Below are 25,020 nucleotides of genomic sequence, written 5' to 3' on the forward strand. Positions count from 1 at the left end.
CTGTTCAATATTGTAATTCATCATAACTCAATATGTCCTTATAAAATATTTTTTCTTTTATGTATTGTTCATATAATGTTTCTAAGTGACACAAAATTGTTTATTCATGTGTATTTTCCATACTAAATCGTCTGTTGACTTTTTTTCACAAGAAATTAACCTCAACTGCAATGTAAGTTTCAAGGCTATTTATAGTATGCAAATCTTGAAATTGGAATAGCTTATCAAAAACCAGGGCTCAACAAGAAAATATCTTTAAGATCACGGTTGGACATTATCAACACAATCGATTGTTTATTATTATTACAGACTATACACATTTAAATAAAAAGCAACAAAAATAAAGACCAAAAGGTAATGTTTATAATGATTCATAGTCATGTATTTGTAAAATATTTGTGATATTAAAACTTTATGGAAATTACATGTACCTACGACTCAACTAGCATAATGATAAAATACTGGTTCTATCTAGGGCTGTAACGATACATTCGAATAACTCGAATACGGCTGTGGACAAATCATATTCGTTATTCGCCACCTCCCAAACCGACTATTTGACGAATACAAACAACGTGGTTTTAAGTTTGAAAGTTTTATCATCTTATCTTACCTTACAAATAAAGGTTCATACAATGAACCCCTATATTTAAATGTTCTTCTCCTTATTTGGGCGTTTTCATAATGTTTACCCTACCCACTATGTTACACATTGAGATTATCAACAAAAATGTCGGGCACTGGTTAAATATTTACGACATTGAATTGAAAAATCCAGACCGGTCGTGTGTATTCTGGGCGGGATTATGTGTTCTATATCAATTAACTGCATTTTAAATAAGCTTTTCAAAGATGTAAAAGTCTTAATGCACTACAATCAGATGATACTTAAATCCCAGAGTGAAGATGGAGACAACAAACACTTTTTAACGGATCATGTCTGGAAATACATTTGGAACGTATTTTTATCGAGAGAACACGTCAGTACCTATTTTTAAACAGAATTTTGCAGCAATGCTAGATACGGTTTTCGATTGGTTTCTTCGCAGTGACATGTTTGCTTGATAAAAATACGTTTTAAATTAAAAGCAGGGATTGCCCAGGATCGTCCGTGATCGATAAAGGTATCAAACTCGACATTAGCACACAGTTATATTAAAATTATTAGTTATTTTTCAATTTTAGATAACTTTAATTTGTTTGATTGATTAGAAGTTTTTTGACGCAATTCAATTAGCAAAACTAATATTAAAGGTTGATCCCGGTTTTTAGTATAAAACTTAAAGGGAGTTAATCCTGTACAATTTTACGACTACCATAACACATTATTTGCGACACTTAAGATTTACTTACGATTTGTTGTCAGATGGCAACCACGGTTTATTGTAGCAATCTATGTAAAAAAGGTTTAAACATTTATGTCGTTGTTTGTTGAATGATAATATTAATGTTTTGATTATACTTGGGTTAGGGCACATGAAAGATTGGTCAGGGCTAGTAGGTTCTGCATTTATTAGCCAGAATAGGCTAGTTGAAAAAAAAGTTAGGGTCGAGGTCTGAGTGTAATGTCGAGCTTGTATTTTAAAAATTATATAGCACTTGTCTTTTGCTAAACTAAAGTTGTATGTGAATAAATGAAATAAAATGAAATCATAGTGCAGGGCTTTCAATAAAATAAGTAAACAGGTAGACTTTTTGTTATTGATAGTTTGTAAATTACTACCTTTACATGATTGAGATAGATACCAGCTGCTGAGAATTTGTGAGAAATAAACTTGTTTTGTTTTGGCGGACAGTCAATGTAAATTCAAATGTTCAAACTGTAACATTTCAGAGTAGGTGTAAAATCATGTATTGAAATATTATTGTAAAGTTAAATAGAAGAACAGAACTTAAGTGTGAACACTACTCCTTTGTTTATAACCTAACCTCTAATTTCAATAAATGTGTTAACACTGTTGTTGTCCTTTCACTATAATTTCTGCGAAGAAAAATGTTAGTTCTCTTTGGCTATTAAAATATTTCCTCTGGCTAAAAAAATTGATCATGACTGGCACATGACCCCTATTGATTTTCAGGTCACTAGGTCAAAGGTCAAGGTAACAGTGACAAAAAACGTATTCACACAATGGCTGCCACTACAACTGACAGCCCATATGGGGGACATGCATGTTTTACAAACAGCCCTTGTTTGGATTTTACTTTATCCATAAAAAATCAATACATTTTAGAGATTATTTTCCAAACAATTATATAATTTGTTTGTTGGTGTTAGTTTTCTCATATGCTGTTCTCCTTTTTGGTGTGGAGTAGAGATCCTCTCATCTTGGCATTGTTATTGGACCTTCAACATTGTTACAGTAAAGGCACCGTGTACATAAACAAACGCCACTCGCCGCGATATTCATCTCACTGTGTTTGCCTACCAATATGAACCCCGCGATGGGTTTTCAGATCAAATGTTGTGGGGGCCATTTGCCATAAGGCGAACACCGTGAATCACCGCAGACTCATAATATCTACTGTGGTGTTCACTGTGTTAGCTTAAAATAAAATAATTGAACATAAACGTATTGCATTGATCCCTTTCATTTAAAAGTGATAATGAATAATGTATTTCACACCCAGTGTTTTCTGTCTTTTTAACTGCGTTCGCAGCTATAGCTGTTTGATACCGCACCTGGGGGAGTGTTAAGTTTGAAGCCATGGAGAACTCATAACTGATTGTAGTAATCGTATTATCCTGAGTCTCTGGATTCGCCGATACATAAGTGTCAACTGTCTCAATCGCATACATGCAACTTTTCCCATCTTTATCCATTACTCGATAATCCCATATATGTCTGATTTCCATTTTTAAAATCAAATATGGGTGGGTAATATAGAAGATAACAGTCATAAACACAAACTTTGAAATTTTCGAAAGTGTCAAATGAATTTCGGCTATGATTCTATTTAAAGATATGATGAAATAATTAAGCTCCCAATCAGGACCGTTGTATTGCATCATGTGTAGGTTACAAATTTTACATGACATAAATGAATTTCTTTGTCTTAAAAAAGCGCGCGAAAAATGGCGTGGGTGTATTTATTTGTAAATAAAAATTTCGTAGCCGGTACAACATTGAGATCATTTAATTTCCATTAAATGTTTTGTTGTGAATTTCAACTAAAGTATCGGGGTATCTCACAAATTATTGGGCATTGACATTTCCTCTTAATAAAATATAATTTAATCATGCTGTATCAATACCATTATGCTGTATCAGTTCCTTCATTATTGAAACAATTATTGTATTGTATACTGACTGCACACTTGTAAGTGTCGTAACATATGGATGCAATACGTAAATTCGGACAGTACTTAAAGTCGGACACAAGTAAATAAATGATTTAATACTCTCTTGATTTCTTTGAAACTCGGTATTTGTTGTTAAAAAGGATAATTGCATTGATTAACACCATAAGAGTTAATAGTATTGATCATCTAAACGCCTTATTTACGTTTTTGACTTTACGTACTGTCCAAATTTAAGTACGCATACATGTGCACATACATTATATCTACATGTAGTATATGATTTTCTTTTGTACATTTATATTTAAAATGCGTGAATGACTCTCGCAGACAGGTGTTTACGGTGGCTGCGCAGCATCGCGGTGATCACTGGTGTTCCAGTTAACAATAGCGTGTAATTGCGGCAATTTCGGGTGTTCGCCGAACACCGCGGTCAGTAGCGTGTCCGCCCCGCGAAATGTCACCCATCGGGAAAAGTGAACTCCTTGGACAGGCGTTTTTGTTTAAGTACACGGTGCCTGTACTGTATCAGATTTATCCCAAGGTCAGGTGTATATCTTATGGATTGGTCAATCTCAAAAGCATCTTGAGAGTGGCAGTCTCTCATTCAGAAGATTAGTGTTGAAGCCTTGCATGCTTTCATTTTTTCCCTGAGCTAATTATCAAAGCTTGTGTTTGATAATGTATAATATAAAAAAAAGAAAAGCTTTTTTAAGTGTCAGTATGGATTTATTAAAACTTTGTGAAATATGACAGAGTGCTAAAATTGTTTTTGAAACATGAGATATAAACAAATTTCAGAAATGATACAGATTTAGCATCATCATGGTTGATTTTTATTGTATTAAGGAAATTCTTGTGTTCTTCCATCAATCTTCATAGACACTAGATTTTTTTCCTTCTTTATAAATACCTGTTAAAAGCACTTTCCCATTCAAGGAAAATTTCTGATTTCCCTCTTGCCGTGAGAATAATTCCCAAAAAGACGGAAAGTTGCATCAATTTTGTTCAATAAACACTATCTGCAAGTGAACTTAATCTGCAAGTTAACAAATAAATTGAGCAGTGAAACTAAACATCAAAAAGGAATCTTAATGAAGGAGGAGATGTGTTTGTGAAAATTAATTACCAAGCAATTATAAAAACCCATATTTTCCAATCTGAAGATTTCCAAATTTTCCCAATTAAATGTCATGGTTCTGTGCGCTAATTTTACCAAATTGGTAACGGTGCTATTTCCAATCAGACAAAACTTGCTGGAGATCAATGTTTAGTGTGTTTATGATCGTGTTATATATATTTATTTGTTTAACAATTATGGTTGTCCTTGAGGAAGGAAGAATATCCACAAAAAGGATAATTAACTTTTTCTTTTTATGCCCCAGAAGGGTTTCCATCCATCTGAAAACTTTAACATTGGTAATAACTTTTGCAATATTGAAGATAGCAACCTTGTATTTGGCATGCATGTGTATCTCATGGAGCTGCACATTTTGAGTGGTGAAATGTCTATGTCAAGGTCGTCCTTTTAGGTCAAAGGTCAAATATATGGCGTCTGTCCGTCCAAAAACTTAAACATTGGTCATAACTTTTGCATTATTGAAGATAGCATCTTGATATAAGGCATGCATGTGTATCTCATGGAGCTGCACATTTTGAGTGGTGAAAGGTCAAGGTCATCATTCAAGGTCAAAGGTTAAATATATGGCTTCAAAGCGGGGCAGAAGGGGGCATTTTGTTTCTGACAAACTCATCTCTTGTTATTAATGAATTAGATAATTTGCCTTTCCCAAGTTTTTATGATGCAGTTGTGAAAAGATGTGTGTGAAATGTTCAGTGATGCCTGTAATTGTATGGTCCATTTCTTCAGGCATTTGAATGGTAAATGATTATGGATTTAATTATCATAGACACTTATCTTTAAGTTTGTAATTGTCCACATGTAAATGGTTACAAGTCTGTCCGTGCACAATTTTTGTCCGGGCTATTTCTCAGCAACTAATGACCGGAATTCAATTAAACTTTATGGGAAGCTTCACTACCAAGAGGAGATGTGCATATTATCAGCCGGTTCTCGCCGAATTTTTTTTACAGAGTTATGGCCCTTTGAAATTTTCCATTAACTGTACATATAGTGCAATTCTTGTCTGGGCTATTTCTCAGCAACTACTGACTGGACTTCAATGAAGCTTTATGGGAAGCTTAACTACCTTGAGGAGATGCGCATGTTATTAGTGGGTTCTGGTTAGATGATTTATTTAGAGAGTTATGGCCCTTTGAAATTTTTAAGTTGCTAAACCATCCATCATATTATTTTGTCCAAAGTTATGCCCCTCAAGACGTTTCCTTTTATCTGAATATATAACTGCAATATTGTGACAAAAAAAACCTTTGGGGAGCATCACCCTTCTCCAACGGTTTCTTGTTTTAGGTTGACAGGTAAACTGTTTTTTTCCCTGATACCACTGTCCATACTTAATTAAAATAATCTCTGGTAAGACATAAGTGTACATGTGTGTTGCATACATCACCTGTAACATGGGCTCTACATATGGCAAGGTACAGAACATCTGTGGTGGCAGATCAAGTGCAGTCATTTGATCTACACTGACAGTTTCAGTGGTTAGAAACAACTAACATGACTTGGCAAGTGTAATTCTACATGTATTTAACCCCAATTCTGTTGGACATGTACATACTGAAATACAAAAGCTGTTCTTCAACCTATACAACACTGTATTAAGTGACTTGGAATAAAACATCATATTTGGAATGGACTAAATTTTGGTGATTTTATTACATTAAACGTTTCATTTAATTTTCTGATTGAATTTTTGTCTTATATTTTTAGTACATGCATAATAAGCACTTTTCCATGACGTTTTCATAAACAGTGATGGTATTGTTTTCAATTTCGACTGTATTTTAAAACTAAAGTGTTCATATACCCATGGACACATTTTTTATGCTCCCCGAAATATTTTCGATGGAGCATTTAGTTGCCAGTTTGTAGTTCCTTCCGTCACACTTTTTTGACAGTTTCTCATAGCACCTTCATTTCTTTACCGATCTCTTTCATATTTGGCAAGTAGCTACCTTGCATGGACCTCTACCTTTTGATGAGGTTTGAGATCACTGGTTTCAAGGTCAAGGTCACCAAGGCTAATAATAGATTTTTCCGTTTCACATTTTTGACAGTTTGTCATAGCACCTTCAATACTTTACCGATCTCTTTCATATTTGGCATGTACGTACCTTGTATGGACCACTACCTTTTGATGAGGTTTGAGGTCACTGGGTCAAGGTCAAGGTCACGGAGGCTAATAAAAGATTTTTTTAGGTGGTTATTAACACATAGATTGACAAAGCGCATCATCAGGGAGCATCCATCAGTTTCACTGATATTCTTGTTTAGGGTTAAACAAAATTCAACTTAACATCCGGTTTTGGAGGAAAAAAATAAATGTTTATATGCAATTTTCTACCGTACTTATAATTTGTAAAAATTAATTAATGCATGTAATTGATTTTTGAAAAAGCACAGTTAAGTCGAAGATTGATGTCTTATTCGAACCGGACATAATAGTGTGTTTATACTGACAGTTTCAGCGGTTATAAACAATTCACATGCCTTTGCAGGTGTAATTCTATTTAACCCCATTCTGTTGTACATACTGAGTTACAATTAACACAGATTAAACTGTTTTGAGATTTAAAGGATTGTTCATTGTTACTCTTTATAGTGTCAGTATATCTGAATAAAATCACTGTATTTGTGATGAGTAACATAACACTTGTAAGTTGAAACACCCAAAGATTGATGGGAACATGTAATGTAGTTAAATAATTAGTTTAATTCACAGTTTTAAAAAGTCTTCAGAGGTATTGGGCCCTTTCCCTAAAATCAATTGTGGGCCAGGGAGTTAGAAAAGCCTTATTGATATTTTCAAATGTTGTTATAAGATGTACACATCTTTGCAAGTACAGAATGGTTATATAAGTAAACAAAGATGCTAACTTTCGTATATTGTAAAAACAACCGTTTCAGTAATACGTTTAAAGTACAATTATGTTTGAAGTACAATTACGTTTTAAGTACAAGAATCAGTTCATTTAATCAGTAAAGAGTTAATGAAATATTCAATACAGACACTGTTTTCAGAACCATTGATATTTTGAATCGCCCTGCGTTTGAGGTTATTATTTATGAGTCACTGATATGTCTTATAATTACTTTTACAGGTCTGAGGGATTGCTACCGTTGCTGCAATATCAAAAGATATTGAAACTTACATGTATACTGAAGGTAGGCCAAACATTGTGTCGTAGTTTTCTGCTAGAAAGTTTTTTTTGAAAAACTTATGCTCTTTGGGAATTGCTGTTAATTTGAGAGCTGAATCAAAAATGTGAAGGAGTGCACTTGTGCTTAATTTAGCATGTTTCTCAATCTAAACCTTCCTTATAGAATCAAAATGCTTTGAACACTGAGGTATTAAGAAACTTTTTAGTAAACACTTTTTGTGACCAATTTACCATATATGCCTTATGGTACTGGCTGCAAATTACCATTTCAGAGCATTTCAAAGCATTTCAGAGCAAATATAGCAAATTTCATGGACTGTCAAATAAAGCAATGTTTTTTAGGCGTAGCTGTGTAACTCAGCTTTTCACCTAAGCTGACCCTTTATAATTGAGCGTCCAATGAAATTTGAACACAATATCCGAACTGTAAGCCAGAAACTTTTCGTAATAGAAAACTTGCAATCTACATTGTACAAGCAGTTATTCCATTTACATGTACATTATTAGGTCATTCAATTGACTTTCTATTTTCTGAAGTATAGGGTATTGAAAGGGATATTATAGTGCATTTTGCAACAATGTTTATGAAGAACTGTGCATGCAAGACATTCACTATCTTTGATCTTATTGATATCCTTTACAAACACCAACCACAATCAACGTCATATATCTTTAAAAAAAAGATATTTCTTGTTTTCCTTACTTGAATGTTCTATTCTCACCACAATTATGAAAATTGCTCAAATAAATGACAAAACAATTTGTATTTTGGGATGCTATTAATCATAGATGCATTATTTATTGGCTCATTCAAGGTACTGGATAAGCAGATAATTCAGTTTGTCTGAGCAATTTGGTATGAATGAAGTTGTTAAAAGGTTGTTGCATATCACATGCAATTGCCATGTGGGAAATAACGTAAATGTTACTGTATTTATTATTCATGCTTTTACACTTGTTGGATTTACGTAATCTTAGGCTTCATTGCACAAACATTGTAGTTATTAAAAGTCACAACTTTGGTCAATCAATACATCTTGAAATAGCTGAATGTATAATATTATGACACAAGCAGGCCAGTAACCTGTGCATTTCCAGATTTGAGTGTTAAACTGTTTTATTTGATACAGAAGTGTGAAGCAGAAGGAACAGTTTGATGCTCACTCTTTGATTCACTGTTCTGTAATATAATTGTTGCAAATTGAATGTGCAGAATTTACAGAACTTTGTAATTGTTGCAGAACATTTCTGAAGATTTTGTTTAGGTCAAAGTTACACATAAAATGGTATAGTATATGTATATATATAATATATTATTTCTTGTATATTTATTGTCCCCTACCAGTCGGGACTTATGGTTTGCGCTCTGTGTGTCTGTCAGTCTGTGAGTCTGTCACGCTTTTATGGATCCTGCGTTAACTTTAAAAAGTACTTAATATTTTTTCATGAAACTTGAAACATGGATAGATGGCATTTTTTTTTTATTTCTGACAATGGTCATGGAGCCGGTAGGGGACATTTATTGCTTGGCAATAGTCTTGTTATTGATGCTGTATTTGTGTTATCCTAGACTCTGTTGCACAAACATTATAGTTGCTAATACAGTACAGTCCATGCGTTTTACCCAAAAAACGCGCTCCCTCCGCGGGGCATTTGTCTGCTAGAGAGTGATTCCGCGGCGGGGAATGCGAGGTGTACTCGCTAAAACGCTCTGCGTTCCGCCGAGTTAGCTAATACCCACGGCGTTTATTACTCAAGCCTAGTCGGTAAATGCAGACAATTTCCATTTTTATCAGGACACCACCGCCTAACACCGCGGTAGCAGTGTGCTACTGTGCATGCCAAAAAATAAAAACATTGTAGTTAAAAATTGTTTAAATACTGTGGCTTATAAAAATAAAGATAATTGTATAAAAAATTAATATAATCATAACACATATAACACAAGAATAAATGTTCCGTTAAATTTCCAAATGAGAATAATAGTTTGTAATCCGAAACACCCTTCCGATTTCTAACGTTAACACGACGTTTACAAATGCTTCCAATATACAGTACATCATGTATATTTCCCGACAAAAGCTTGCGAAAATTATGCTGCAATGTACAAGTTCAAGGTTTATGCGTGGAAAGCGTGCGTGTATTGATTTTTTTTAATACAAACTTTGTAGCGCAGAGAACACTGAATTCTGTTGATTTCGGTTAAAAGTTTCTTTGGTATTTTTTAACACAATTATATCGCGAATAATTTGATATTTCCTCCAAATTCATTTCAATTCACAGTGCCCCAGATAATTATTTGGGAAATAGGGTTTTCACCCATTGATTTTGAAAAATAGGGTGATTTCATTCTTGAAATAGGGTGAAATTAGTTAAAAAATGCATACTTTTAAATCATTTCTGCTTTACCTATGTTGAAGCTGCACACTTGTATTGATGCAATAAAACTGTAAACTATCATAATTAACTTTAATAAACTGATGTTTCATAACATCTTTAATCCTTGAAACTGTCCTTAATATAAACTTAAAACTAAAAAAAATCGATAACACGAATAATTCGGCACTTATTGGCTCTTGCTTTCTTGTTTCGAGGAAGTTTGTGATTGACAGATATTTTGGCGCAACAATAGCGGACGTCTTTCGACCTCTCTTTGGCATTTTTATTTCGCATCGTAATATAAACTGACAGTACAGACGCTTTACAAATACACGCACAATGAGCGACGGATTAAGTCAGATTGAAAACGCATGTATGCCGTTGTGAATATTATGGTCAAACGCTTTATGATATCTATGTCTAGTCCGCAGAGCGTTTGAATAACTTTGCCTGTTTTTCTGCAAAGAACAGGAGCAAAGCATTTTCGATCGAAGCTAGTGTGTCGTACGCATCGAATTTTACGCTTTTGCGTAAAAATCAAATTGATAGCGTTTTCAATACGCATGATATTGAATTTCTTTGCGTTTTTTAACATTTTAATAGGGTGAAAGACGCAGATACGCAGCTTATCTGGGGCACTGAATTCAAACACGCAGTATCTTCACGGTATACTAGTAGAGTAATTATTGTACTGTACACTGATTAAAGAGAACATCTTGACGGAACTGGATTAAGTGTTTGGTGTTATGACTACACGCAAAGCTTGTCTACTGACCTATTGTGTAGACTGCTGTCTGTGGTGTTTTGACAAAAGGGATTAACATGTGTGAATGTCACTCTACCGATTTGGTCCATAATTGACCACTCGTCAGCTGTCAGTCAAGCTCACAAAATAATAAGATTTCGTTTATTGCGGCCACATGTTCTGACAAACAAAGACTGTCAGAGTAATGGATAAAGCGCTTTATGAAAACACAACTTAGTAGGCGGAGCGATCTCGTATTTGGCGACTGGTTAGAAGGTAATTACAGGTAATACATTGTTTTGAATGTCATTAATTTTATATACATATGTACTTGAAATGAATTTAATTTTATTTGAAAATCAGGAAGTCAAACAAAGTTAAATTGATCGTTATCTCGTTAAACAGGGAGTTTCCTCCGCATTGCCCAACGCCGAGGGCCGCCGCGTCGGCTTATCAATTTGCCGATCTTTAACCTTGGCGGAACCAATCATGCAAACTCCGCGTACCGCGGGACGTTCTTAATCTCCCTCCGTGGGCGTGTCCGCGGAGTAGCGAGGGAAATTTGGGAAAACGCGTGGACTGTACTGTAGTCACAACCTTTGGTTATGGATACAGATTGTCATAAGTCAGAGTGTAAAGGAGACTTTTAAAGCACATTTTTCCTCAGGCAACTTGAACATTTCCTAAAAGGCAAAATCAAAATGTCAACTCCTCAATAAACATGTACACATAATAAGAAGATGTTAAGCAATGTTCGCTGTACAGACTTAAAGGAAAATGAGACATTGGAAATAAGTGATAAAAGTTTAATAGCCACTGACTGCCAAAAATAATGAAAAGTGACAACAGTTGACCCATACAGTGAATCTTTGTAGTGAATTTGTCTGGAAAAAGCCTCAAACATGGGGAATCCTTGAAAAAGGTGGTAGTTAGTTGTGCAAGTAGTACTAGGTTATTAGTCAGTCTGTTGAACCTGTCACAGGTGTGACAACTGGTGTTTGAAGTAACAAGGTGTTGCAGATAATTGTTGTTGTTGAAGTGACATAGGTTGTCTGTAATCCAGACAAAACAGACAATTAAAACAACTAAAACCTGTCATTTTTATTTTCTTGCCCAAAAGTGTACAACGAAAAATATGTTGTCTCTAGAAACATTTCTAGAAACAACGCTCTTTAGCATATTATGCTGTACTAGTAGTAGTATTTGAAGTACAGTAATAACTTATACAAACATACCTTATGAACCCAACTTGAAAAAAGAAAAATTCTCATGTTATAAGATCTGAGACACTGTGTTGCATCGAAGAATCTTCAGGGGTTTTTCTGGTTATTTTGGGAAAATAAGTATGGTAAAATTGGGATTTTTTTAAATTGATAAAATGGCAAATTTGGGGGTTTTTTAGCGACAAAATGGACCAAATTTGGATTTTTTTATGAACAAATCTTGAAACATCAGGACAAAATCATATAAATATTAAATAAATTTGAAATATAATAATCATAAGACTCTACTTTATAATTTTTTTTTTTTTTACAATTTTAGTTAAGGATCAGGTCCATTTGCTTTCAGATTGAGTCTGTTTTACGGCCTTTTTTAAATATCAGAAAAAACCCTTATCTTATTCATATTTGTATGTCCCCCTGTCTATACTGAGGGACATATTGTTTTTGCCCAGTCTGCTGGTTTGTTGTTTTGCGTCAAACTTTAACATTTTGCAATGTTGAAGATAGCAACTTCATATTTGGCATGCATGTGTATCTTATGGAGCTGCGCATTTTGAGTGGTGAAAGGTCAAGGTCATCCATCAAGGTCAAAGGTCAAATATATGGGTCAAAATCACTCATTTAATTTACACTAACTTCGTAATTATTTCTAATGACCTGCACATTTTGAGTGGTCATCCTTCAAGGTCAAAGGTGCAAGGTCAAGGTCATCCTTCAAGGTCAAAGTTCAAATATATCGGGGGACATTAAGTGTTTCACAAACACATCTTGTTGCTCATTATAACTTTCTTTGTAACCCCAATTTACTGTAAGACTGGAATTAATGTTTGTTTAAAATATGTTACTGTTTTAAGACAACTGCTTTTTGTTCACGATTCTTAAGATTTAGGAACAAATCTTGCAGAAGGAGCGTCTAAGATATTGATTTTGTAAAAACTGGCAAGGCAGATTTTGTTCTCCATTTCTTGGGGATTCATTTATATTGGATTTGAGAGGCTGACAAACGGAATGAGAGGTCACAATAGCTGAATGGTCGTGACACAGTCTGTAACCTGCACGTTTCCAGTGTTGAGTGTGAAAGTATTGTATCTGATATTGAAATGTGAAACAGATACAACAGTTTGGTGTTCAACCCTCAATTAAGAGTGGTGTAATATAATTGTTGCAAATAAAAACTGCAAAAGTAATTAACCCTTAACCACTTAGATACATATTTGCACGCATTTGTAGTCCCTTAGAAAGTTATAATTAATTTAAGACCTTTCTTACTAGATTCAAGTTTGTAAGGCTTCATCTCCAAACCGTAGATACTGATGAGCAGCAAACATCATAAAACCTGAACAGACTGCGAGTTACTCCCAAGCTGTTCTGGCTTTATGCTGTTTGCACAAAGCCAATTTCACTTTGCCTCCAAGTGGGAAAGGGTTAAAGTTTGTAATTGATGCTGTTAATTTCTGAAGAAAAAAATCAGGTCCAAGTCATTTATAAAATTATAATATTGTTATGAATAATATAACTTAAAGTTTTCATTTTTAAATTGTGCATAATTTAGCTTTTTATGCACCCAAAGGAGTGCATATAGTGATCCTACTGTCCGTCTGTAAGTCTGTCTGTCCGTCTGTCTATCACACTTTGCGAGTATGTTTCGAAAAACACTCATAACTTCTATGTCACTTCAGATGTAACATTCATATTTGGTATGCATGTGGACAAGGCATTTCCATAAGTATAAAAATTTTGACCCCTTTGACCTTGACCTTAAACTTAGGGTCCGTGTTTAGGTTTCAAAAATGCGTTTAGGTTTCGAAAATTGCTCATTATTTCTATCAAAGCGTTTATCGGGGGCATATGTCATCCTATGGAGACAGCTCTTGTTAAAATTTAAAGAAATACTGTTTGTGACCTGAAAACAGTCAACATAACTATATCATGAAATTGTTGTCATTGCAATTGCAGCATTGTCTGCGTTCACCTTTTGCACCAACAATAATTGAAATATGCCAGCAGGCATTAATAAAATGTGCAGTATTTGTAAGAAATTATTGCAAATATATATAATACAAGTATTGCAGCATTTGTAGTTCTCATAGGCAGTGGCTGAGGTCTACTGTTTACTGGTTTGTGTTAACTGCTGTTCAGTGGTATTGCTGCTGACTGATGAGATTTATGGGGGAATGGAGTTGACATATGAATAGTTTTGTTTCTTCATTCATGTGCAGGACTTGCAAGTCTTTATGAGTGTGTTTGCTAGTTCATTTCACATGTGCTAGTCTTTAAATGGAGATATGAAGCCCATTGACAAAGCGGGAACATACTTTATTGAAGGTTATATCCAGGATTTCAATTGAAGCCGATTCCTGCTTTTTGATGCACTCATTTTGCAATTTTCTCTCTTTTGACACTTGGTTATTATCTCCCTTGCATCATTTTGATGCAAATGTTACCAGAAAGTTCAATCAATAATCTTTTTTAAATAATACAAGTAGTGATAAATCACATAGTATTAGACTAAAATGTATTCCAAGTAACATTTTTCTGATAATTTAACTAAATATGCACAAACAAAATAACTCTTCGCTTCAGTATTTTTACCCCAGACAATTCATCATACCGTTGAAATGTTCAAGCATGGGGCATGTGACTCCTGGTTTTCAACATCTATTGAAATCCCTGCTATATAGGTCGCTCATTGGTCAGACATTCCAAGTAAGCCACATGTCTGCACATTAAGCAAAAAACATTTTGGCTGTCTCCTTGACGCCACTGGGGATTTCTTTAGCCAGACTATGTTTCAGTCAAGTATGGAAATTTTCATGTACTATGTTACCATACTTTGCTCCTGCTTTTCTCTTTGTATTCTGCTCCTGCTTTTCTCTTTGTATTCTGCTCCTGCTTTTCTCTTTGTATTCTGCTCCTGCTTTTCTCTTTGTATAAACTGTAATGTGCTTTCCAATTTGAACTTGCTCAATACAAGAAAACTACTACACATTAATGTCACATGCTTACAGGAAATGTCAGAATGGACATGTAGAATTTCATTACAAAATATGTAAGGAACAGTGTGCATTCGGACTAGTGCTTTCAATTATTCTTTTGAAGTATTTCTAAGAACATCAAATATAGCAGTGTTACTCAAAGAGAAACATTGTTCTTTGTGTAAAAGTGCATTAAATGAACCCTAAGGAGACAGAGTAACTATTTCTAAGAAATCAAATATTGCAATGTTAATTTAAGGGGAACATTATTCTTTGGGTAAGAGTACATTAAATCAAACCTTAGAAAACATAGTAAGTGTAAGAGTGTGTTAAATCAACCTTAGAAAACAGAGTAAGTGTAAAAGTAAATTAAATCTGACCTAAGAAAACAAAGTAAGGGTAAGAATGCATTAAATCAAACCTTAGAAAACAGAATAAGGGTAAGAGCAAGTTGAATCCAACCTTAGAAAACAGAGTAAGGGTAAGAGCGTGTTGAATCAAACCTTAGAAAACAGAGTAAGGGTAAGAGCGTGTTGAATCAACCTTACAAAACAGAGTAAGGGAAGGAGTGCGTTGAGTAAAACCTTACAAAACAGAGTAAGGGTAGGAGTGCATTAAATCAAACCTTAGAAGACAGAGTAAGGGTAAGAGCGCATTGAATCAGACCTTAGAAAACAGATTAAGGGTAACAGTGCATTAAATCAAACCTTAGAAATCAGAGTAAGGGTAAGAGCGTGTTGAATCAAACCCTACAAAACACAGTAAGGGTAAGAGCGCGTTGAATCGAACCTTAGAAAACAGAGTAAGGGTAAGAGCAGGTTGAATCAAACCTTATAAAACAGAGTAAGGGTAAGAGCGTGTTGAATCAAACCTTGCAAAACAGAGTAAGGGTAAGAGCGTGTTGAATCAAACCTTAGAAAACAGAGTAAGGGTAATAGCACATTGAATCAAACCTTAGAAAACAGAGTAAGGGTAGGAGTGCATTAAATCAAACCTTAGAAAATAAAGTAAGGGTATAAGTGCATTAAATCAAACCTCAGAAAACAAAGTAAGGGTAAGAGCGTGTTGAATCAAACTTTACAAAACAGAGAAAGGGTGAGAGCGCGTTGAATCAAACCTAACAAAACAGAGTAAGGAAAGGAGCACGTTGAATCAAACCTTACAAAACAGAGTAAGGGTAAGAGCGTGTTGAATCAAATCTTAAAAACAGAGTAAGGGTAAGAGCATGTTGAATCAAACCTTAGAAAACAGAGTAAGGGTAAGAGAGCGTTGAATCAAACCTTAGAAAACAGAGTAAGGGTAACAGCGCATTGAATCAAACCTTACAAAACAGAGTAAGGGTAAGAGTGCATTAAATCAAACCTTAGAAAACAGAGTAAGGGTAAGAGCGTGTTGATTCAAACCTTAGAAAACAGAGTAAGGGTAGGAGTGAATTAAATCAAACCTTAGAAAACAGAGTTAGGGTAAGAGCATGTTGATTCAAACCTTAGAAAACAGAGTAAGGGTAGGAGTGCATTAAATCAAACCTTAGAAAACAGAGTAAGGGTAAGAGCGTGTTGATTCAAACCTTAGAAAACAGAGTAATTAAAGGTAAGTTAAATCAGACCTTAGAAAACAGAGTAAGGGTAAATGTGTGTCAAATAAAACCTTAGAAAACAGATAAAGCGTTAGATTGTGTTAAATCAAACCTTTGAAGACAGAGTCAGGGTAAAAGTGTGTTAAATCAATTCTTAGAAGACTAAGTTGTGTTGGTTAGGAACTAGGTAAAAGAAGAATAAATAATAATAAAGTGTTTACTCAAAGGGAAACATAGGGTAGGAGTGAATAAAATCAAACCCTAACAAGACATAGTTAATGTAAGAGTGTGCTAAATCAAATCTTAGAAGACAGATTAACTGCAAGCCATTGAGCAGGACAATTGTGTTGGTTAATCTGGCAGAGTCACAGAGATACCAGAATGCCTGTTGCAGTTCTTGCCAGGAGGGATCAATATTGTGTGCTTGTCTCTCAGCCAATGTGGAACTGATAGGACCATAGAAATGCAGTCTCCTAGTATCCCATTTTGGGTTTTATATCTAGCAAAGAGGAGTTATTTAGAGTGAGCTGGTCTAGATTCTAGTGTTTGTTTCTTGGATTATTGCACGTGTGAATATCTGAACCTTATGATTGGGTTTGACCAATCCTTAAATATAATTTTTGTTTCATAGTGTGTTATGCACTGAAGGATTAAGAACATATTAAAATGGATAAGAGAAAATGTAACATAAATCAACTTAATGTTTTGCTCATAAAAGTTAAGAGCACAAAAACGGAATTCTGAATGTGGTAATAATGTTACTTTTTAAATGTACCATCAAATTCATGTTTATTATTTAACTGAAGACATTTTAATAATTATTCCTTTCAGGTTATCCTCTTAACTATATAATTATTATTATTTGTCCTTTCCCATTTTTACTACATCTTGTTAAAGTTAAAAGTGCAAGTTGTCTTTAGACGTTTGTGCCTACAGGCAATTTGTTGAGATTTTGAGGGGATTATTTCTTTCCTGATTTCGCCTTAATAGCCTGCATTTACATAGCTGTTCTTCATATCGCTCCTATTCAAAACCCTTGTTTGGTCTGATGTTTTATGGCTCGGAAACAGATAATGAAAAGTGAGTTGTTGTTTTTTTATGGAAATCTTGAGATTTTTTTTCAGAGAAACATAGCAGGATATTGATTATGTGTTACAGTACATGTAATAATCATATGTATAAAATGATGAAACTCATAACCTCATAAACATAAAGATGCTTGGAAATAAAAGTGTTACACATAATACAGAAATCTTTTATCTATGTGACAGTGCCTAAGTTTTACATGTTATTTTGTTTACTTGGTTGTTATAAATTAACTTAAATATTTACCAAAACCTTTTGTGTACTTAAATGTAGTTAATAAAACAGTCAAAAGCTGATAACTGAAGCTGCAACATCAGGGAGCTGTGTTTGGGGGAAAATGAGCTTTTAAGCTGTTGCAGGTTGCACAGGCTAATCAGGGAGGACACTGAGATTTTATGGATTTTTTCATTTAAAAGAAGTCTCTTCTAAACTAAAATCCAAGAAGTTTCATCTTGGACAACACTTTCAGCAGATTCATAATAATCCTTTCCCACCCAGAAGCAAAATGAAAATGGCTATGTGCAAATGGCATAAAACCAGAACGGCCTGCGAGTAACTCGCAGTCTGTTCAGGTTTAATGCTGTTTGCTTCTCATCAGTATCTAAGGATTGGAAATGAAGCCTTCAAAATTTCAATATAGGAAGAATGGTCTTTAATTAAATTTTACTTTCTGAGGGACTACAAATTGGTCAAAATACATATCCAAGTGGTAAACGGTTAACTCTTTCAGTGGGGGAACTGAATTTTGAAGGCCTTTGCAAACAGTTTGGATCCAGATGAGACGCCACAGAACGTGGCGTCTCATCAGGATCCAAACTGTTTGCTATTCGGATAGTATTCTTTGAAAAAAATCGAAGAAAATGCTATTTTTAGAAATTGAGCAGACAACATTTAAGAAGACGACAAATTTCCCAGCATGCAAAGGGTTAAGCCCAGTTTTCTTAGAGTGAGGCTCATAAAATATTTTCCTAGGTATTCTACTGTATGTTAAATACATTGCTTCATTCTTGACAGATGATCACTTTGGCGCAATCGATGTTTCCATGTGTTGCAGAATTGGTCTTTGTCACACTAACAGGCTTTACGTCTTAGGGTGATGTGAATGGTCTTGGGGTGTCTAGTGTGTGGCTTGATTATGGATGGTACATTTGTCTGACTGGTGATAAGCATGGAACTAGCTAATAAGAGACTGAAAAATTGTGCACTCACTGTGTCATCTCATTTGTCAGAAAAAAGAGTGCTCTGTTATCATATTCATCATGCTCTCTGTGAATATATTTTAAAAAAGATGTTTTGGTAATTAATTGTCATTAGATGCAAGTGTTTGTAAATCTTTTATGAAATTTTTGTTCATTAATTATTGTAATTGGTTTTTTTTAAGGTTTCAAGATTGTTTTCCTTCTGATGAAAATATTAATAGGTTCAGTGTTTATATGAAAAGCCATACGCATGCAATCTCAGAATTATTATCAGAAAAAATGAACATGAACATGAAAATGTTACTTCTAGAATAAATGTGTTTTTTCTATACAAGTTTGTTAAACTAATTACCTTGTCTGAAACATATTTCAAGAAAACTCAGGGATTACAATTTCCCATTTTGTGAAGGATATGAAAGTACTTTTGTAGCTTTTGGATTTACTGTCTGTGCCACTGGAGAATTCCATGGTTCTCTCAGGGGAGGCATGAAAAGAATGAGATGAAAAAAGGGTGAGTTCATTATAAATATTTATTATTTCAGAATTATAGAGACCTTTGATGCCTTTACTTGATCTTGATACTACAATTGTTATATATTAAATTGTTATGGCCCCCCCCCCCCCCCCCCCCCCCGAAAGATCATATTGTTTTTGGCCTGTCTGTCATTCATTTATAGCAACTTGATATTTGGCATGCATGTGTATCTCACGGAGCTGCACATTTTGAGTGGTGAAAGATCAAGGTCATCCTTTGGCACATTTGTTCACCATCATTGGACGGTGTGCTGCACGAAAGAATTACGTCACTATCTCCAAGGTCAAGGTCACCATGACTAAAAATAGATTTTTTTTTAAACGGGGGGGTAATTTGAACATTCAGTTCAGTTTGAGTTGTGTCTCTTTATCAGACTTTTTTTTTCAAATTGAAAACATGGTTTTGTGACAATTTTGTCCCTTGTTTTCATGCTTACCATAGTTTCATACATAGTTTCTTGTGCAAAGCATGACATTAAAATATTTAATAGATTCAAATGAACTTCATGTACTGATAAAAGGCGTTGAGGAATTGGGGAGTAAAAGTACCTGGACTCTTTTTTTTCAATCTTTTCAGAGTTATTACCTTTTGTTCATTTTCTTGTGCACTTCATAATTCCATTCTATTAAAGATATGATGATGAAACTTCATAGATGTTCAGAGAATATTGTGAGAGAGTGCGGAGTGCAAGATCTTTTACTTTTACTTCAGTGTGTTTTGAGTTATTTCCCTTGATATTAAAATTGTTTAGAACCCAAGTATAGTGTTATTGTGAAAATCAATTTCAAAAATAATTAAAGGAATTTAATTAAAGGAAACCAAATTAAGCTTTCTATATTGGTAGATGACTTTTGGAGGAAATTCAGATTACAAGAACCATAACTCTTGCTTTTTATGCTTTCCCAAAATTTTTGGGGGGAGCATATAGTTGCCGCTTCGTCTGTCCGTGTGTCCGTCCGTCCGTGCACAATTTTTGTCCGGGCTATTTCTCAGCAATTAATGACCGGAATTCAATGAAACTTTATGGGAAGCTTCACACCAACAGGAGATGTGCATAGTTTCAGCCCGTTATGGTCGGATGATTTTTCACAGAGTTATGGCCCTTTTAATTTTTTTATAAACTGTACATATAGTGCAATTCTTGTCACCCCAACTACTGACTGGAATTCAATGAAGCTTTATGGGAAGCTTAACTACCTTGAGGAGATGTGCATATTATTTGTGGGTTCTGGTTAGATGATTTATTTAGAGAGTTATGGCCCTTTGAAATTTTTAAGTTGCTAAACCATCCATCGTATTATTTTGTCCAAAGTTATGCCCCTCAAGACGTTTCCTTTTATCTGAATATATAATGCAATATTGTGACCAAAACAACCTTTGGGGAGCATCACCCGTCTCCAACGGTTTCTTGTATACATCAATTTAGGGAGTTGTTGCCTTTTGTTTAATTGTGTGTGTGCCATTTAAGCATGCATGGAGTTATTTTTTGTGTGAGAAGTTGCTTTAAATACTGAAATACATTGTTTGATATTAATGTTATGCTTTAACAAAATGATCAATTGTAATCCAAGATATGTCAAAATTATGTAAATATTAAAATAGTGTATGTATATACGATAAAATATGTTAAAACCAGTACTTATGACAAAAACTGAAGGCATTTGTTAAATATACAGACATTTCAATTTTCCATGTCTGGTGGATGGACAGAGTTTTCTTTGTGTATGGTCAGAGCAGGCCCACAGTTAATTAGCCAACTGTTTCTTTTGGTTATATATCTGTCTTGGGGGTAATTATCATAATGGCGTATGGTGCAAAACTGTTCAATGTCCCTTCTCTGAACCAGTCTGCTTTTTTCCAAGTTCAGGGGTTGTTGAATTAATGATTGTTTATTCCTCTTGTGATATCAGCATTGGGAATGGAACATATAGAGTTTTACATTTGCAGAGACCAATGCGTTGTATAAAAATATTGCATATTAATGACCTGGAACTGTATACGATTAATGAATCCATAATAACAAGTAAATCCACAATTTTTGAAAATATCATATTTTGCTATATACAAAAAGAAACGTTTTGTATGCATAAACATTGTCTGAGGGTTGCGTTTAATGAACCTGCTCTTCTGACGTACTGGACAAGTGAACCAGTATTTAGGACGGTTTAAATATGAACCTGTCTAAAAAAACAGATGCAAAATAAATTATTAATGAATAAAAAAATATGATTACAACACCAAAATATAACCATGTTTAGATTTGTATAAGCAATACATCAAAATCTGTTTATTTCCATTTATCAATATTTATCATGTAACCATCATTTTAAGCCTTTCCCACTCAGAAGCAAAGTGAAAATGGCTATGTGAAAACAGCATAAAACCAGAACAGCCTGCAAGTAACTCGCGTGCTGTTCAGGTTTTATGCTGTTTGCATGCTGCTGATCAGTGTCTTAGGGTTGGAAATGAAGCCGTTAAAACTTGAATCGAGTAAAAAAGGTCTTTAAATGTAACTTTCTAAGGGACTACAAACGCATCAAAATAGGTATCTAAAAAGGTTAAGGGTTAAAACTGATTAGGTCATCTCTATATTGAAATAACATTTTTGACGATGCTGTGAAACAGCTCTTTTAAGTTATCATACCATGAAAAAATTCTTCACAATGGCGACCTATGTAAAAGACCGAGCCAGTCCGATTGAGATAGCTCGATTTTTCTAATCGGCATACCTCGCTGATAATCATTGATAAAGGTTTAGGAAGCTCAGCTATAAATAGGACAGCATATTCTGGGAAAAAGATTTAATAATAGTTTGAAAACGTTAATTTTAAATGAGTTATATTCAATACATTATATGTTTATAGATCAATGAAACAACTATGCATTTTCTGTATTGTATTTGACATTTGTCGTGATTCAGTAAATAAATTGCGAATTAAAGCGTGTATTAACTTTCAACGCGATCATGAGTGTAAAGAAAACAAATTATTTCGAACCTGCCAATTGTAAAGGTTGTAGCGACTATGGTATATAAACAGCATAATAGCCGTTTTACATCCGTGAAACTCGCTCTTATTCGTGCTTTCTCATTTTGCATATTTACTAAACTTTTCAATCAAAAATTACAGAGCCACATCAGTGTACAAACTATGTTTGATAATTCATTCGTTTGTTAGATATTGTTTGCTGTTTTAAACACATATAAGGTCATATCGCGGAGACTAAGTTAACCTTACCATGTGTTCATGGGCAAACTCATGTATTGAAGTGCTGTTACGACTATGTGCTCATACCTTCTTTCGGGAATCATCATGAAACTAGAAATGGCGTGGCAGAGGCCGACACGTATCCCCACGCCGAATGTTTGACCTAGGTGTGCCCCAGGGTTGGTAATGGGGCCATGCATAGCTGAGATTGACCGTATTGTCATAAGAGAAGTTCATCATCAATTAGAAGTGAATTGGTGTAGAAATGAAGAAGTTATAGTAAAAGGCAATTTTGGGTGGGTGTGACATATGTGGGCAGGGCGCCCCAGGGTTGGTAATTGTGCCATGCATAGTTGAGATTGACCGTATTGTCATAAGAGAAGTTCAGTATCAATTTGAAGTGAATCGGTGTAGAAATTATAGTAAAAGTCAATTTTGGGCGGGTGTGGTCTATGTGGGCGGGGCCCAAGGGTTGGTAATGGGGCCATGCATAGTTGAGATTGACCGTATTGTCATAAGAGAGGTTCAGTATCAATTTGAAGTGAATCAGTGTAGAAATAAAGAAATTATAGTAAAAGGCAATTTTGGGTGGGTGTGGTCTATGTGGGCGGGGCGCCCCAGGGTTGGTAATGGGGCCATGCATAGTTGAGATTGACTGTATTGTCATAAGAGAAGTTCAATATCAATTTGAAGTGAATCGGTGTAGAAATGAAGAAATTATAGTAAATGGAATTTTTTGGTGGGTGTGGCCTATGTGGGCGGGCGCCCCAGGGTTGGGATTGGGGCCATGCATAGTTGAGATTGACCCTAATGTCATAACAAAAGTTCAGTATCAATTTGAAGTGAATCCGTGTAGAAATGAAAAAATTATAGTAAATGGAAATTTTTGGTGGGTGTGGCCTATGTGGGCGGGGCGCCCCAGGGTTGGGAATGGGGCCATGCATGGTTGAGATTGACCGTATTGTCATAAGAGAGGTCCAGTATCAATTTGAAGTGAATCGGTGTAGAAATAAAGAAGTAAATGTAAAATAACCTAAAAAAATGAGTGATAATTTCTGACGCGGCCCCACCCCAACTGCTATAACTTTTGACCCAGGGGTCAGATCAAAATTCCAAATAGTGCAGGGTCGCACATATGCTCATAGCTACCATGTGTGTAAGTTTCAATGTTCTAGTGCTTTTAGTGTAGGAGGAGATAGTGGCCAGGACGGACGGACAGACAGACAGACAGACAGACAGACAGACGGACGGACGGACGGCGGAGATAACCACAATATCCCCACCTTTTTTTCAAAAAGCGTGGGGATAATTATTGCCGTAGTTAACAAACAAACATGCCTAAGCTTATTGAATTAGAGAAAAAAATAATAATCAAAAGAGAAAAATTATATGTTCATGCACATGGGCATGTGAAATCACGTCCGTTCACATAGCATCATTAACTTAGGAAAGGAAACAACAAATATAAAGTTTGGTATGATATACGTGTGAAATTAAAGAGCATGGTGTAATTAAAGAGCATTTTTTTTCCTACCCAAAATTTTCGTACCCACATACACAATTGTGGTGATGTAGATAAACTTAAATAGATGCTTTTATATCAATCCTCTTCAAAAGCATCGTCACACCAGTACTGTCAGTACTTTGATTAATGTTGGACAAATACAGAGGTGGATTTGAACCTTTTGAAATTGAATAATAGCCCATGCCTGAAAGCCTGACTAATATTCTACCAAATCATATTGTGAGGAAAGGTTAAGTGGCAGTACAGGCACAAATCACAATTTAGTTGTTTCTGTTTCTTAAAATGTGTGCATTGAATTAGAGTAATACATGCAACAAGGTGAGCAATTAAAAAACAAAATGCTTTCTTTGGTGCAATTAATGGGGGCAATTATCCTTGTTGTTCTGTTTTTGAGACAAAGGAGGTCTTAGTGGTGCAGGATATTAAAGGAAAGTAATTTGTTTTCAAGATATGAGATCAGCACACAAATGACTGTTTTGATGACTCTCAACAGCTGAGGTCTGCATGCAGATAACATGTAGCATCATCTATTTGTATTGATACACTTATACTGTTAGAATCATAAATAGGCTGCACTCTGGAAAACTGGGATGCTTAAAGTGTTTCCCAGATTAGCCTTTGCAGACTGCACATTCTTGTCAGGTTATCATTTTCTGCTTTTATGTTGTTGTTTTTTGGTCTACAGCAAGTCTCCTTTAAACGAATATCCAGTCTAGGAGACTGCACAGACTAATAAAGGACGAATATCCAGTCTAGGAGACTGCACAGACTAATAAAGGACGAATATCCAGTCTAGGAGACTGCACAGACTAATAAAGGACGAATATCCAGTCTAGGAGACTGCACAGACTAATAAAGGACGAATATCCAGTCTAGGAGACTGCACAGACTAATAAAGGACGAATATCCAGTCTAGGAGACTGCACAGACTAATAAAGGACAAATATCCAGTCTAGGAGACTGCACAGACT

General features: G+C 34.9%; 1 protein-coding gene across 6 annotated transcripts in view; it reads left to right on the forward strand.

The window, feature by feature from the left end:
* Positions 1-25,020, forward strand: part of LOC127834756 (FERM, ARHGEF and pleckstrin domain-containing protein 2-like) — a 129,505-nt gene that overhangs the window by 4,271 nt on the left and 100,214 nt on the right. For 3 of the 6 annotated variants that reach the window (XR_008028112.1, XM_052360784.1, XM_052360785.1), the window contains one exon: positions 7,541-7,604. The exons of the other annotated variants lie outside the window; for them this stretch is intronic. The gene's annotated coding sequence lies outside the window, so the exon portion shown is untranslated. The remainder of the gene's footprint in view (positions 1-7,540; positions 7,605-25,020) is intronic. 6 annotated transcript variants of the gene reach the window in all.

The sequence above is a fragment of the Dreissena polymorpha genome, chromosome 6 (genome assembly GCF_020536995.1).
Source record: "Dreissena polymorpha isolate Duluth1 chromosome 6, UMN_Dpol_1.0, whole genome shotgun sequence".
NCBI classification, from domain to species: domain Eukaryota; kingdom Metazoa; phylum Mollusca; class Bivalvia; order Myida; family Dreissenidae; genus Dreissena; species Dreissena polymorpha.